We start from the raw sequence: 16,822 nt of genomic DNA on the forward strand, positions 1-16,822 counted from the left end.
ATAGACCTAGCCCTCATAAGGAAGACTCCATCCATCCTGTTTCATGCAGCAACCAGCCAAAGTCCTACCAGAAGCCCACAAGCAGAGCACAAAGACAACTGCTCACCCACCACCACCACTGTTGTTCCCTGACAGCCATGGGTGTCCTTGAAGGGGAGCTCTGGAATATCTCCACGAGCAGTGAGCACACAGGTGCCACCTTTGATCAGCAGGAGGCAAACTGGGAAATTTGCCTATGGGCATATGTTAGTGCTTAGTGTCTCCAGGGCTGCTTGAGAGGTTATATGTACATCCTACAGTCCCATGCAAATTTGCCTGGAGTAAGTTCTCCTGAATAGTGGGGGCCTTGCTTCTCAATAAGAAAAACAGCCCCACTGGATCAGGCCATAGGCCCATCTAGTCCAGCTTCCTGTATCTCACAGTGGCCCGCCAAATGCCCCAGGGAGCACATCTGATAACAAGAGACCTGCATCCTGGTGCCCTCCCTTGCATTGGCATTCTGACATAGCCCATTTCTAAAATCAAGAGGTTGCACATACACATCATGGCTTGTAACCCATAATGGATTTTTCCTCCAGAAACTTGTCCAATCCCCTTTTAAAGGCATCCAGGCATCCAACACCACATCCTGTGGCAAGGAGTTCTACAGACCAACCACACGCTAAGTAAAGAAATATTTCCTTTTGTCTCTCCTAACCCTTCCAACACTCAATTTTAGTGGATGTCCCCTGGTTCTGGTGTTATGTGAGAGTGTAAAGAGCATCTCTCTAACCACTCTGTCCATCCCCTGCATAATTTTGTATGTCTCAATCATGTCCCTCCTCAGGCGCCTCTTTTCTAGGCTGAAGAGGCCCAAACGCCGTAGCCTTTCCTCGTAAGGAAGGTGCCCCAGCCCCGTAATCATCTTAGTTGCTCTCTTTTTGCACCTTTTCCATTTCCACTATGTCTTTTTTGAGATGTGGCGACCAGAACTGGACGCAATACTCCAGGTGTGGCCTTACCATAGATTTGTACAACAGCATTATAATATTAGCCATTTTGTTCTCAATATCTTTTCTAATGATCCCAAGCATAGAATTGGCCTTCTTTACTGCCTCTGCACACTGGGTCGACACTTTACATAAGAACATAAGAACAGCCCCCCACACACAATGTGCACACAATGTGCATGATTTTGCACTTACGGACATTGAAACGCATCTACCATTTTGCTGCCCATTCTGTCACTTTGGAGAGATCCTTCCGGAGCTCCTCACAATCACTTCTGGTCTTCACCACTCGGAAAAGTTTGGTGTCGTCTGCAAACTTAGCCACCTCACTGCTCAACCCTGTCTCCGGGTCATTTATGAATTGGTTGAAGAGCACTGGTCCCAAGACAGATCCTTGGGGCACACTGCTTTTCACCTCTCTCCATTGTGAAAGTTGCCCATTGACACCCACTCTCTGTTTCCTGGTCTTCAACCAGGTCTCAATCCAGGAGAGGACCTGCCCTCTAATTCCCTGACTGTGGAGTTTTCTCCCAAAGTAGCCTTTGGTGAGGGACCAAGGACGCCTTCTGAAAGTCCAGATATATAATGTCCACCGGTTCTCCCGCATCCACATGCCTGTTGACCTTTTCAAATAAATAAATATGCAGGGGTTAGCACTCTGATGTACCTTTGATATTTACTGTTACAATTTGTTAAAATACATTTGGGGTGAAATGAGCTAGAGATGTTTAAGTAGAACAAGTGTCAAGAGTAGGAATAAATGGCAAAAGATAACACTCTAATGAAGAAATGTAAAATTGATGTTTCTGTGGTACGCTCTTAGTGGAGTGCAGGAATGGGGGTGTCATGATGAGTGCTTGCATTTCAAAATGTATGGCTACACCACGGTTGGTATGAATTCAGTGGTGCACTGATTTGGAGAGGGAGGCTCCATTTCACCATATGGCCTGTGCTTTACTTGTACTCTTCCCAACAGGAAGGTCTTCTGGAGGCCAAGGGGATACCACTTCGGGAAATCTAACATGTCTCTTGGCTTGCTGTATCTTCTGCCCCTTCCACCAGGCATGTTAGAGACCCATGGGAAAAGCATTTTCAAAATGGCACCCTGCAGAACTGAAATTAAGGGTGCAATCCTAACCAACTTTCCAGCACTGAGGTAAGGGCAATGCAACTCCAAGGTAAGGGAACAAACATCGCCTTACTTTGAGGAGGCCTCTGTGACTGCTCCCTAACTGCAGGATGCAGCACACGCCCCACTGGCACAGCCATGCCAGTTGGTTAGGATTGGCTAGTTGGTTAGGATTAATTTCTTAGCTTGTTTTTAACAGCAGTTTTTAATAATATTTAACAGTAGGATGTGCCTATAGGCACAAAGACATCAAGCCTCCCCTAGAATAGCAAACTGGTTGGGAGTAATAATGAAATAACCCAAAATGTCATGTTTGGAAGCCTATTCTGGGCTAGAAATGTTTTTTTTCTGGAAAAGGTAGCTGGATTACCAACTTCTGAAAGAGGCAGAGATAACGGAATCACCTGATCCATTGAACTAACTGGGTGTGATAAAGCAGGTCACAAAACTCCCCCAAATTCCACATTCCAGTACCCATTCCAGGCTGTCATCATTTCTCTGGCAAAAGGGCTCCAGAGAGTCAGTACTGAGTTAAGGCAGGTCTTCATAAGTCGTGGTGGGTTTCTAGGGACTAAATCGTGAGTTGCCAAAAGCCAAAACATTCCACATTCCAATACCTGTTCCAGGCAATACTGTAAATTCTTTCCGGAAATCCGGGGCTGGATTGGCCACTTCGGAAACAAGCAAAGAAATCAAAATTACAAGCTCTCCTGGCCTAATAGGAAATGATACAGGACAGTGTTTCTCAAACTGTGGGTTGGGACTCAGGAGGTGGGTGTGAGCCAATTTCAGGTGGGTCCCCATTCATTTCAAGGTGTATTTTATCTTTAGTATATTAGACTTGATGCTACCATGGTATGTGGCTGCATTTGGGGAAAATGTCACAGGGCACAATCCTAACCAGGTCTACTCAGAAGTAAGTCCTATTTTGTTCAATGGGGCTTACTCTCAGGAAAGTGTGGTTAGGATTGCAGCCACAGATTTTTACTTTTAACGGTACCTCCTCCAAAACTCAGGTGGAGCATAAGAGGCAGTCATGTTCCCCCCCCCCCCCCAGGCATAGCATCTGAGGTGGATGCTCCTCAGGTTCTCCCCTAGTTACAGCTCTGTTGAGGCAGGAGTTGGTGGCACCTGGTGCAGCAGACTTACACCAGATGGTATCCCCTTTGTAGCCTCACCTAACTCCCTCCTTAGGCTCTTTGCTCCAGCCAACAGTCTGGCACAGATCTGAGGAGACCCCCTTGGTGATCAGGAGACTTATATGGGGAGGTCAGGAAAAAAACTTTCCCAGGTCTATCCCTAGCCATCCAATTTGCCCCCCCCCCCCCAGCTGCAGTGGTTTGGCAGTGGAACAGGTTGCAGAGGGAGGTAGTGGACACTCTCTCACTGGAGACCTTCAAGCAGAGGCTCTACAAGCATCTGCTGGAGATGCCCTAGGACAAACTGTGGTTTCCAAACTGTAGGTCAGGACCCACTGGTGGGTCATAACCTGATTTTTGATGGGTTGCCAAAGGGTGATGGCCACATCAGATAACTAACTTCCTCAAGCCCTGAGGCTATTTGAAAATCAGATACTGTAGCTGCTAATTACCCTGCAAAGAGCTCAGCTCCTGCAGTTTGCAAGCATGTGTAAATAGAGGGAGATAAATGTCTGAGGGTCTTATTATTACTTATAAATAAATATTATTTCTTTCTAGATCTTTCTCTTTTTTAAAAATGTCTCATAAAGTTAGGTAGCTCCTAATAGAGCAGGGGTGTCCAAAGTTTTTGGCAGGGAGGCCACATCATCTCTCTGACACTGTGTCAGGGGCCGGGGGGGGGGATTAATTTACATTTAAAATTTTAATAAATTTACATAAGTTTACATAAATGAATATATTAAAGATGAACTTATATGAATGAATGAAGGTCTTGCAATAGCTCAAGGCCTATAAAAGGCCTTGCACAAAGCAAGGCTGGCCTTTCCTTTGCTGCTTGCTACTGCATCAGAGACATGAAACAGCAAGCAGTGGAGGGAGCCCTCATCTCACAGCTCACGCAAGAGGTCAAACAGTTGCCCTCACGCTGAGAGCAGTTGCGTCAGGCCAGTGCGGGCTCCAACAAATCTCCGGAGGGCCAGAAGCTCATTGGAGACTGGGGGCTCCCTGAGGGCTGCATTGAGAGGCCTCGAGGGCCGCAAGTGGCCCCAGGACCGGGGTTTGGGCACCCCTGTGATAGAGTGTTGTTTTAAAAAGTGGGTCTTGGTGCTAGAAAATGTGGGAACCACTACTCTAGGAGAATTTCCTGCTATAGGCAAGGGAAATAGAGACTTCCAACTCTATTATTCTATGACATTAAGGACCTAGTTCTACTGGGCTGTTACACACAAATCAAAGCACTTGGAGGGAACTCTGTGGTGCCCCCCCTTCCCTTGATGCCCTAGGCAGGTGCTTATTTTTTTGCAAAGCAGTTAATCCAGGGCTGGCCGCAAGCTATGGCGGTGGAAAGGGTAGCACTGGGCTCTTCATTCCTGATATGCAGGCATTGCACAGCATCTATAGCTTTGTGCACCATGTTGCTGAGGAATTGGGTCAGAAGTGCAGCAACACAACAACCCTGGATGCACAACCTGGACCTGGAGAGGGCACTGCAGCAAAGGAGGCTCCCCCTTCAGCCTCCCTGTGTCCTCTCTTTGGTATGCAGACTGCTAACCCCAGCAGCTGATCCTCCTTCCTCTTCCTCCTTCCCAGGATCCCCTTCAGCTGCACAGAGAGAGAGAGAGAGAGAGAGAGAGAAAGAGTGAGCAGGTAGCACCTCTTACATGCACGGGATCCCAATGCAAGGATCCCTCTGCTTTCCTGCACCAAGTACATTTCAGTTCTTTCTGAGCAGGTGCCTGGGAGTGATCCTGCAGACAGAGATCTCCCAGACCCCCGTTCTGCAGACGCCTCTCTGGACTCTGGAGGTAAAACTGGGTCCCTCTGTGGATTCCATGTTGCTTTATGGCTTGAAATCAGCTTGGTGGGAGGACAGCATTTCCCCTTTGTGCCTGGCTTGAAATTGACACAGGTGGTGTGAGCCCCCACTGGCAGCATGGTGTGCCTTGTCAATTGTCAAAAACCTGGTGGTGCGCCTTGACCATTTTAGTGCCTTGTCAGTGTGCCGTGAGATGGAAAAGGTTGAAAATCACTGCCATGGGGTGCATACCAAAATAATAGGAGGCAAAACTGGTGCAGAATTTAAGAAAAATGAGATTTCCCAGTCATGGCGAAGGCAACAGGGCAGGTTAAACTAGGAGGGGAGAGATGGATTTGCAAAAGTAGGGGAGTAAAGAGGGGGAGGGCTGGAAAGGAAGCAGGAAAGAGGAAGGCGAAAGCCTCCATTCTCTGCAACTTATTGGGAAGTCAGTCTCTGTGACCAGTGGGATTTGGCTTCTGTGTCAGTGTGAAGCTGCGGGAAGAAGGTAACGGATGGTGGTGGGTAGGGGGTAGAGTCAGGCACCCAAGCAGGAATGAGAGGAGGAGCAGGGTGGGGAAAGGTACAGCCAAGACATGCAGGTGGGGAGAAAGGATGCCCCGTTGTTGCTTCTTTTGGACAGAGGTGACCTGGCTGGGCAGCTTCTGGCAAGCAAGTGGGTGAATGGATCTGGCCTGCATGCCTGCCTGCCTGGCTCACACCTGCTTCCTTCCTCTTCTCTCTGGTGTTTTTTACACATGTGCACACTCTACTCAGCCCTCCTCATCCTCCCTATGTCTGATCCCTGCCCCCCATGTCTCCAACCCAGTTGCTGTTAGCTCTTTGCTCCAGCACAGTCAGGCCTGGTTGCAAACAGTTGGTTCAGGGCAAGTTGTAAACAGCTGTGATAGCAGGATTACCTAAACACCTGTGTAGCCATGCCCTAATTAGCTAGATTGGGTGCTGAATCCCATTTAAGCCTCTCCATGTAGAGCCACCTCCGCAGTGGGTGAACTGAGAAGCTACTGCTGGAGGCCTTGTCAGAACAAACACTGCAGATGACCATGGACTGACTTTGATTTTGCCTTAAGGAAACTGGACTGTGACTGGGTAACTCTGAATTGCTGTATTACATGTGTATGACCTGGACTGCTCTAACAATTCTGCGTCTGGCTCTGTACTCAAAATACAATTGAAATTGAAGACTCTACTGTGTCTGTATGTTTGACTGCCCCCTTCTCTGAAATAGGACATACCATGGTTCTTACCTAACAGTTTCAAAGTTCTGGACCTCCTGGTTCAATCTCATGCCTCGATCAGCCCCTCCAGCTCCAGGTCTTTCTGTGCAACAGAATTGTGCAGATTGAGAAGGGCAAATGCCTGATCTCATCTGATCTCAGAAGCTAAGCAGGGTCAGACCTGGTTAGTACTTGGATGGGAGACTGCCTGGGAATACCGGGTACTGTAGGCTTATACCAGGGGTACTCACACTTTTTTGGCTCGAGAGCTACTTTGAAACCCAGCAAGGCCCGGAGATCTACCAGAGTTTTTTTTTACAATGTTTGCGCCGTCATAACATATAACATTTATGCGTACAATGTATGTTGGTGTACCTTGAGCCCCACTGAGTATAACAGGACTTACTCCTGAGTAGACATGCCTAAGATTAGGCTGTGAGGCTGCAATCCTAGCCACACTTACCTGGGAGTAAGCCCCATTGAGTACAATGGGCCTTACTCCCGGCGTTTCCTCCCAGAGGCACCTGAAGGGGGGGTCGGTACTCCGCGATCTACTCATTTTGCCTCGCGATCTACCGGTAGATCGCGATCCACCTATTGAGCACCCCTGGCTTATACCATAGTCTTTCGAGACTGAAGGTTGCCAACCAACCCCTCTGATCTCAACAGGAAAGATCAGAGCCTAGCTGGAGGCAGCCCTGCTGCCCACCTGGGGTGGCCTTCCGTAGCTGTGAGTAGCTGCAATGAAACAGTTCAGGGGAGGGGCATGGACAGATGCTGCCAGGTCCAGAGAAGGAACCTCTTGCTCCTCTGAGAATGGAGACCCCTTAGCCGAGTCTCGGGCTGCAGCCCAAGGCAGCCTCTCCAGGTGCAGTGGAGGTCTGTTTCCACTGCTTATGCCTCCAGGTAGGTGCAAAATCTGATGTCAGAGCAGCCCAGCTTCTCCTAAAAGAGTGGAGCAGCCCTTGTCATGTCACGTGAGGTTGCCGGTTGTTGAATCGGATGTGAGGTGAATGTAGTTGGATGCCTATGTGTGAGCAGGAGCCAGGGAGGCCGGAGTCCTGAGCTGGAGTCTGTGGTGGGGCACATACCATATCTTCTTTGGCAGGGTGCTGGCTGTGTAGGAGCAGGAGTGACAAATCCTCTTGGCTGCTCCTGGAAACTTCTGTCAGAATTCCTTAAGGCTGCGGTTTTCAAACTCTCCAGGAGTTTGGAAAGCGCAGGAAGTCCTTGCGGGGGTGGGGGGAGGCAATGGGGGCAGGGGAGAGGCAGCGATCCCCAGGATCGCACCGCTCAGGGGGGGCTGCAGGGACTGGGATGCACTCATCAGTCCTTGCAGCATTGCCCTGGGGGTGTGGGGAGCCCTACGTGAGCACCTGCAGGCCTCCCCAGCTGGTTCAAAGTGCAAGTAGAACGATCACATCCCAGTCCTTGCAGCCCCCTCAGCGACACGGTCCTGGGGATTGCGCCGCTGCCTTTCCCCCTACCCCTTAAGGGGGCAGACGCCAAGGCCCTCAGGCTTGGGCATCGCGACGCCTCAATCTGAATACCACTGCCGTAAGGGAAAGATGGAGCTGGATGGGACCAGAATTGGTGGATCACTTTTTGGAATCATTAGAAAAGAATCCTGTACCTGGTGGCAAAATCAGACATCCCCTTGCTAGTGTAACAAAACCTTAGCGTTGAAACTTACGGCCTGAAGAAGGGAGAAGGAGAATTTGGGAATTGGGAGGTGTTGCAGGATCCGGTTCTTACATGCTACTGTTGGTGATTGCCAGCCTCCTGTCTTACCTGCCCTTGCAAATGACCAGTTCTTGTTAGCCGGGTGCCAAGGGGATTTCTGGGACCCAGTAGTGTTAGGGGAGAGAGGTTAAGGTCCTCTCCTACCATCCCTCCCAGCCTCCACATTTGCACATAGTTAACATCTAACCATGCTGACTGGTAGTCATCGCCACAGTTAGTGGTCAGGGCTTCAAGCAAGGACATCCAAGATGATGTGCTCATATAATTTGTGTTTTTTTGTGTGTGTGTCTCCCTGACAGACAGTTCAGAAACAGAAGCCAATGCAAATGGAACTGCCACGTCCTGGTGGAGGAACAGAAATGGCTGCCGCTCATCCAGGCCAGGTAAAGGAGGTGAGCAGGGGACCGCTTGGGCCTCATTCTGTCCCAAAAGGGCTTTTACTCCTGCATGCAATCCTAACTCACTTTCCAGCACCGACAAAAGGGCAATGCTGCTCCTAGCTAAGGAAACAAACATTCCCTTACTTTGAGGAGGCCTCCGTGAGTGCCCTCCAACTGCAGGATTGCGCACACGTCCCATTGGCACAGCTGTGCCAGTGCTGGGGAGTGGGTTAGGATTTGGGCCTTTGCCACATGGCAGCCGAAACAAGACTGTCAACATTCCGTACCACTTTCCCTCACAGCTCTTGGCAATCCTGCTGGAGACAGACTGATCCTTTTCACTTTCTGGAAGTTTCCCTGTGGATTGCTGCCCCAGCTTGGGGTGCCCTGTTAACAGAGACTCTTATCTTTTTTCTTCCAGAGCCCCATTTCATTCGAGGAGGTGGCTGTGTATTTCAGCAGGGCAGAGTGGGCCCTGCTGGATCAGCGCCAACAGCATCTGTATGAAGCAGTCATGATGGACAATTATGAGAGTGTCACCTTTGTAGGTAAGCAGGTGCTGTTTGCAGGGGCAAGCAAGCAAGTGGGCCCACTGTGTTTAATTGTTCACAAACTGAGGTGGCAATCCTTCCTGTGACTTAAGACTATGAAGGTTACGCCAGCCCGATCACATTCCATCAGTCCCTGTTCCCTTTTAGACTTAGCAGGGACCTTGGGTCTCAAGAAAGGGGGTTTCTCCATTTGTGCCTGTGCATTGGTGGGTCCCCACCAGCTACTTCTTCCTGCCTGGATTCACTCTCAGCATTGCCATCCCTTCCCAGGGTTGCTCTGGTTCTGATGAGTTCCAATATGTTCCTCAGCCGCCCTTTTCTCTCCTCTCCTCTTTGGGCCCTGGTGGACTCCATCTTTCCTCTTGTCCCTTCTCTCTCTTTCCCGGTCTTGGCTCGCGCATCTCAGACGTCTTCTCATTCTCCCCAGATGGCTTCTTCTCCATTCTTTCCTTCTCTCTTCCTGTGTATTTGTAACATGTGCTCGAGATACGTGTATGAACACGTATTCTGAGTACTGGAGCATACTGGGAGATCACAACTGACCTAGATTGATGTTTGTATCAGACTTCAGGCTTGTTGGCATCCAGTCTCAGTTCCATAGGGCAGGAAAGTTATACTTTTGATATCAGAGCAGCCCCCTCCCCATCAAAGCTTAGATGGAGCTCTGGTCCAAAAATCAAACAGCTTTGCCTGCCCCAAAACTCTCTTCAAGCTACCACATTACAAGTTTAACCTTGTAACTAAAGCTATTTCCTGAGTCCTTCTAGATATCTAGAACTATCCACTGCAACCTCAGGTAGGTGCAGAGACAAAAGAAGCACCTTCAGGGGCCATCAGCTAACAAAGAAAGGTTCCTTCCTTGTGTCAATTCGCAAAGGACCCCAATGTCATCTATGGGGGGAAAATGTATAAGAGCTTCCCGTTCTTTGTTTTTTATTCTCGAAACTACCTTGCTGAGGGTTTGCGATACATTTAACTTGCTGGTGCTGTATGAAGTCACCCCCAGTCACGCTACCATCCAAGGACCATTGTACCCACTGGCACTCAAGATCAGTAACAACTCTGCTCTTCCTTTCCTTTCCAGCCAGTCTCCCCTCCTCTCTCCTCTCCCCAAGAGCAACTCAAGAGGTTGCTTCTGCTCTCTTGTCCTGCTTCTTCAGGCGAGGATAATTGATTGCTTTAGGGCCCAATCCTATCCAACTTTCCGGCTCCAGTGTAGCCATAATGCAGCCCCATGGTAAGGGAACACATACCTTGAGAAGGCCCCAGTGACTGTCCATCCACCACAGGATGCAATGCACACTCCACTGGCACAATTGCACCAGCGCTAGAAAATTGGATAGGATTGGGCCCTTGTTCTTTAGCTTCAAAGACCCTTTTCCTGCCTTTACACCCTGGTTTTGATCAGGTGCATGACCCATACCTGACACCCTTGCCCCACAGCTCCTGCAATGTTGTGTGCTCAGTTCTGATGCCTAGAAGAGAGAATGTAGGCTCAGAAACTGAGAATTTTCTTTTATTTTATTACATTTCACTCCTCATTTCAGCAGAATCGGTTTGGAAGCAGGTTGGAAGATGGAGGCAGCTGACTCAATCTTTGCAGCAAAGAACTTGGGTAGGAGAGAGTCCCTATATGTTCCAGGAGTGTGGAAACAGCTTCAGTGGAAGTGGTGACCTTATAACTCATCAAAGAACCCACACAGAGGAGAAGCCATATACGTGCCAGGAATGTGGAAAAAGCTTCAATTGCTGTAGCAGCCTCGCAGCACATCAGAGATGCCACACAAGGGAGAAACCCTATACATGCCAGGAGTGTGGAAAGAGCTTTGTTTCAAGTCGTGCCCTTAAAGACCATCACAGTATCCACACAGGGGAGAGACCCCATACATGCCAGGAGTGTGGAAAGAGCTTCATTCGCAGAGACCACCTTGTGACTCACCAAAGAACCCACACAGGGGAGAAGCCATATCCATGTCATGAGTGTGGAAAGAGCTTCAGCTGCAGCAGCCATCTAACATCTCATCAGAGAACCCACACAGGGGAGAAGCCCTATATGTGTCAGGAGTGTGGAAAGAGCTTCTCTTCAAGTAGTCACTATAAAATCCATCAAAGAACCCACACAGGGGAGAGACCCTATACATGCCAGGAGTGTGGAAAGAGCTTCATTTGCAGCAACACCCTTATGAATCATCAGAGAAACCACCTAGAGGAGAAACCCTATGTGTGCCAGGAGTGTGGGAGTATCTTTGCTTCAAGTCATGACCGTAAAGTCCATCAAAGAACCCACAGAGGCGAGAGACCCCATACATGCCAGGAGTGTGGAAAGAGCTTTATTCGCAGAGACCACCTTATGAACCACAGAAGAACCCACACAGGGGAGAAGCCATATCCATGCCATGAGTGTGGAAAGAGCTTCAGTTCCAGCAGCCACCTAACATCTCATCAGAGAACCCATACGGGGGAGAAACCCTATACATGCCTTGAGTGTGGAAAAAGCTTTTCTTCCAGCAGCCACTTTAAAGTCCATAAAAGGACTCATACGGGGGAGAAACCGTATATATGCCAGGGGTGTGGAAAGAGCTTTATCCGAAGCAGTAGCCTTCGGAATCATCTGAGATATCACACAGGGGAGAATCCTTATACGTGCCAGGAGTGCGGAAAGAAATTTGCTTCGAGTCGTGACCTTAAAGTTCATCAGAGAACCCACACAGGGGAGAAACCCTATACATGCCAAGAGTGTGGGAAGAGCTTTAATCACAGTGGCAGCTTTATAAATCATCAGAGAACCCACACAGGGGAGAAACCCTATACATGCCAGGATTGTGGGAAAAGCTTCATTCAGAGTACCCATCTTACATCCCATAGGAGAACCCACACAGGGGAGAGACCCTATATATGTGACAAGTGTGGGAAGAGTTTTGTTTCTAGTCGTAATCTAAGATGTCATTTGAGAACCCACACTGGGGAGAAGCCTTATATGTGTGAGGAGTGTGGGAAGACCTTCAGCTGGAGTCGAGACCTTAAGGCTCATCAAAGAAACCACACAGCGGAGAGGCCCCTTATAAGTCAGCAGCACAGTTCTGTTTAAGTTGTGTGGCTGCCTCACGTCTGATGTGGCCGCTGTTCATCCAGAAACACTGCAGAGCCGCCATACATCAATCAAGGTGTCTGGCTTAGAGGGCATATTAGCCATGAGTGTGGAATGAGCTTCTAGTACGGCAACTATCCGAGATGCCAACTTAAAACCTGCAGGGGGAGAAACTTTATATATACAAAAAATGTGGGAAGTGTTTCCATTTCAGGGGCAAAATCCTAAATAATCACTGAACCCACACAGGGGAGAAAACCCATGTATGCCAGGGTATGGAAAGAGGTTCAGTTGTTCAGACTTACCACCCATCAAAGAACCCATGCAGGGGAGAAACCTTAAACATCCCAGTAATGTCCAAAGAGTTTCAGGGCCCAATCACACGAAGGGGGCATGTGCTGCATGGTGTAGTGTCGAGACTGTCACAGAAACCTCAAGGGAAGGGAAGTTTGTTCCCTTACCTTGGGGCTGCATTGCTGTTGCATCAATGCTAGAAGGTTAGATAGGATTGGGCTGTCACAGAGAGCACCTTCTGAAAGAATCCACACCGGAGAGATCCTATACGCATCATGAGTGTCAAGAACACTTCTAAGTGTGAACTTATCACACATCAGAGAACATACACTGGGGAGAATCCTTATATATGCCAGGCATGCGGAAAGAGCTTTGCAAGGGCACCCTTATAAATCATCAGAGAACCCCACAAGGGAAAATCTGTATGCTTGTCAGGAGTGTGTGTGTCTGTACTTGGTAATGTTTTATTTAGCATTAACAGGAACACAATGAGGAGTATAAGAGCATAAGAACAGCCCCACTGGATCAGGCCATAGGCCCATCTAGTCCAGCTTCCTGTATCTCACAGCGGCCCACCAAATGCCCCAGGGAGCACACCAGTTAACAAGGGACCTCATTCTGGTGCCCTCCCTTGCATCTGGCCTTCTGACAGAGCCCATTTCTAAAATCAGGAGGTTGCACATACACATCATGGCTTGTAACAAGTATTGGATTTTTCCTCCAGAAACTTGTCCAATCCCCTTTTAAAGGCGTCCAGGCCAGACGCCATCACCACATCCTGTGGCAAGGAGTTCCACAGACCAACCACACGCTGAGTAAAGAAATATTTTCTTTTGTCTGTCCTAACTGTCCCACTCACGTTTAGTGGATGTCCCCTGGTTCTGGTGTTATGTGAGAGTGTAAAGAGCATCTCTCTATCCACTCTGTCCATCCCCTGCATAATTTTGTATGTCTCATTGCTCAGAGGAATTAATATTTTCAGAGTTGAGTCCATTAGTTTGCAGCTAAGAATTATTCCCTGATCCCATGGTGACTTACTGAAGTGGATCTAGTGATCGCTGCCCTAAGTCCCCTTGCAATGGTGCACGCTGTTGATGGTCACTATGGAACTACCAGAAGCTCCATGCACATGCCCCTAGGTCCCTAAGGCCTTGATAATAATAGGGCCATGCACATGCCCCTAGGTCCCTAAGGCCTTGATAATAGTGGAGGGGCTGGTTCATGGGTGTTTTGGTGGAGGACTGGAGTAAGGAGTGAGCTGAGCTGGGGGGGAATGGGGATTCAAGGGTGGGAGGGAGTGGATTTGTGGCAACAGTCATACATACTGGATCCTATCCCTCTTTCCTTATCCAGCCTCACTCCCTGAGGCTCCTCAGATGTGTGCTAGCAAACTAGCGTACATAGGTGTGAGGAGATCCATTGGTGAAATTACTTACCTCCTTGTCTCCCAGGAGGTAAGTAAATAATAATTTTTTAAAAATTGTCCATCTGACTGCCCCATTATAGCACGCAGGATGCACTCTATTGGCTCAGCTGCATGGTGTCAGATTGGGAGGGGGGGTTAGTGTTTGGCCATTAAAGTTTTTAAAAAATCCTGCTTTTTTCCAGTGTTCCATAGAAATGTATAAGTTCTTGTTTCTGCTGTTGTTTTAGAGAATAAAAAGTCTGTGAAATTAATGCCCTTATTTCCTGGAGAATATGGATTTTGCCTTGCTCTTAATATTTGCAATTTCCTGGAAGGTCTGCAAGCCAAAGGGATTCCACTTGGAACCCTAATAACACTCTTGGCTTGCTATAGCCACCCCTGCCTTTTCCACCAGGCTTATGTTAAAGACATAAGGGGAGGAGTAATTTTGAAATAGCACCCATGCAGAATTGAAATTGTATTAGTTTCGCAGCCCCTGTTGCTTTGATTCTAGGCTTTCCTAGAAGACTCTTCCACATCTATAGCTAGTGATTTTGTCTTAACTGGAAGCTGAAAAACTATAGAAGTAAAATTGGGTTTTGCAGGGTTCAGCGTCGCTAAAAATGCAAGGACTCTGGGCTTAGGTACCACAAACACAGAAAAAGACACCTGTCCATGGTATTTCAAGAACTCCTATACAGATGGACCTGTGTCATCCACAGATTCCAATATGTGCAGGCCCCGGAACCTATGGGTCAGAACCACTTGGGCCCTTCTGCCCCAGTCTTCCGAATGCCTTTTAAGGCCTTCAGATGTCCTTAGAAGGCATTCTGAGGGCCGGGGAGTCCGTGTGCTCTGAAGCAGTGGTTCTCAAACTTTTAGCACCAGGACCCACTTTTTAGAATGAGAATCTGTCAGGACCCACCGGAAGTGATGTCGTGACCGGAAGTTCATATACATAGTAGCCTGTTAGAAGTACAGAACTGTAACATTTCCCCATCACATGCATCACATCCCATGGTAGCATCACATGTAATAGATTAAAATTAAACTATTGAAATGAGTGGTGACCCACCTGAAATTGGTTCGTGACCCTTCTAGTGGGTCCCAACCCACAGTTTGAGAAACACTGCTTTGGAGAATTAATGGACCCCGAAACCTGTGGATTACATTACCTGCAGGTTTCCTTATCCACGGGGGAGTCATGGAATGGAACCCCCATGGATAATGAGGGCGACTCTGTATTAGGTCATGCCTTTTCCATGGGTCATAAATGTTTGGCAAACATGCTAAAGTAGCAGTTCCCAAACGTTCTAGGTCTTCATTCCACCTCAGCATTTGTAGTGGCTCATCACTCAGTGCTCCCTGTAGCACTGCAAAGCAATTGTTGAGAACCCCCACAGGCTGCTTCTGGATTGTTCCAGGCTTGCAACCCACTCCATGGGTCCCAGAATGCCCTGCGGAAGCTACTTCCAGTTGCGTCTGCAAAATGGAAATGGTTTCAGGTTGCTTCCGTGGTTTGCTTTGCAGAGTTACAGGGGGTATCTCACTGCAACCCTATGGTTTGGGACATGCTATGCTAAAGCATAAGCCATGCTTCTCATGGACTTCACTACCTGGGAAAGGTTATGATTAACTTTACTCCTAAAATGCAGACATTGAAAAAACAGGAAGTTTAATGTGAGACCTTTGCTAGGATGGACACACAATACAGCAGAGCTAACTCCCAGACCTTTCTGTTGATGCTGCTGCTTGATATTTGCTTGAAGAGAATAAGAACATAAGAGCCCTGCTGGATCAGGCCAAAGGCCCATCTAGTCCAGCTTCCTGTATCTCACAGTGGCCCACCAAATATCCAGGGAGCACACAAGACAACAGACACAACCTGCGTCCAGGTGCCCTCCCCTGCATCTGGCAATCAGAGGCAGCTTGCCTCCAAAACCAAGAGCTTACACATACCTACTACGACTTGTAACCCCTAATGAACTTCTCCAGAAATTTGTCCAATCCCCTCTCAAAGGCATCCAGGCAAGATGCCATAACTACTTCTTGTGGCAGAGTTCCTCCATTTAAAAGTAGCCAGCTTTATCCTCCAAGAAAAGAAAAGTCCAGCAGGGTTTTTTGGGTGCTCTTTCACACTTTGGCCATTTTGTTTGCAGGATTAGTAAATGCCATATGAACTTGCATGTGTTGAAATCAAGAAGAGGCTGGAGGGAAGGGGGACGAATGATAGAGGCAAGGGCAAGGCCAAAGGCGAAATCAGTATCCAGGTGGAGAGTGACAGGAGGAGGCAAGGACAGGGAGGAAAGGCAGAAGAGAATGGAATCCAGCCTAGACAGAAAGGTGAAGAAAAATGCAAGGGGAATAAGCTGCCAAGGGAAGGTTGGCAAGGGGAGAGGAACCAGAGAAGTCCAAGAGGAGAGGGTTGGAGGACAGCCCTACAAGGAAGAAGCCTGGAGATGGACGGAAGAGGCAGGTGTTCAAGACGGGGAAGACACGAAGGGGAAGGAAGGGGCTTCAGGGCCCAGTGAAACTGGGAGCTGGCAGAGGCAGACTGTGGAAGGAGCAAGCTTTACAATAAACAGGACTGCAGAGAAGTGTCTACTGTAGTGATTATGGGGGCCAAGCCACCCCCAAACACCTACCCCCCTGCAGACTTCTCCCCTCCCAACTTGGGAAGAGCCTGCAGAAGCAGGGGCAGTCGCTCTTTCTCATGAAGTTAGTCTGAATCTGGCACTCTTGGAGGGGTGGAGCTCCCTAACCGCTGCCCTCTCCAGCTTGCAGCTCTGGAGGGTGAAGGCTTCTCTCCAACATGCCTCCATCAGTACCATCTATTGAGAGACATGCAAGAAAAAAGGGCTGGTTGTCTAAGTGAGGACATGACTGCTGATGCAGACCTTCTCCAGGCAAGGTCTACCACAGTTTCCCAATCTGTGGGTCGGGACCCACCAGTGGGTCGTGAGCTGATTTTTGGTGGGTTGTGAAAAGTATCTGAAATTGTGGCTGGAATGCTAACCTGTGGTATGAGGTCATCTTCATACCCCCAAATTAAAATGCCACATTTTCCGATA

At 48.5% G+C, this 16,822-nt stretch overlaps 1 pseudogene; it reads left to right on the top strand.

Moving 5' to 3' along the window:
- Positions 1 to 4,883: 4,883 nt before the first annotated feature.
- LOC136663852 (zinc finger protein 850-like) overlaps positions 4,884 to 16,822 on the top strand; it is a 35,186-nt pseudogene continuing 23,247 nt past the window's right edge.

This window comes from Tiliqua scincoides, chromosome 13, assembly GCF_035046505.1.
Source record: "Tiliqua scincoides isolate rTilSci1 chromosome 13, rTilSci1.hap2, whole genome shotgun sequence".
Taxonomy (NCBI): domain Eukaryota; kingdom Metazoa; phylum Chordata; class Lepidosauria; order Squamata; family Scincidae; genus Tiliqua; species Tiliqua scincoides.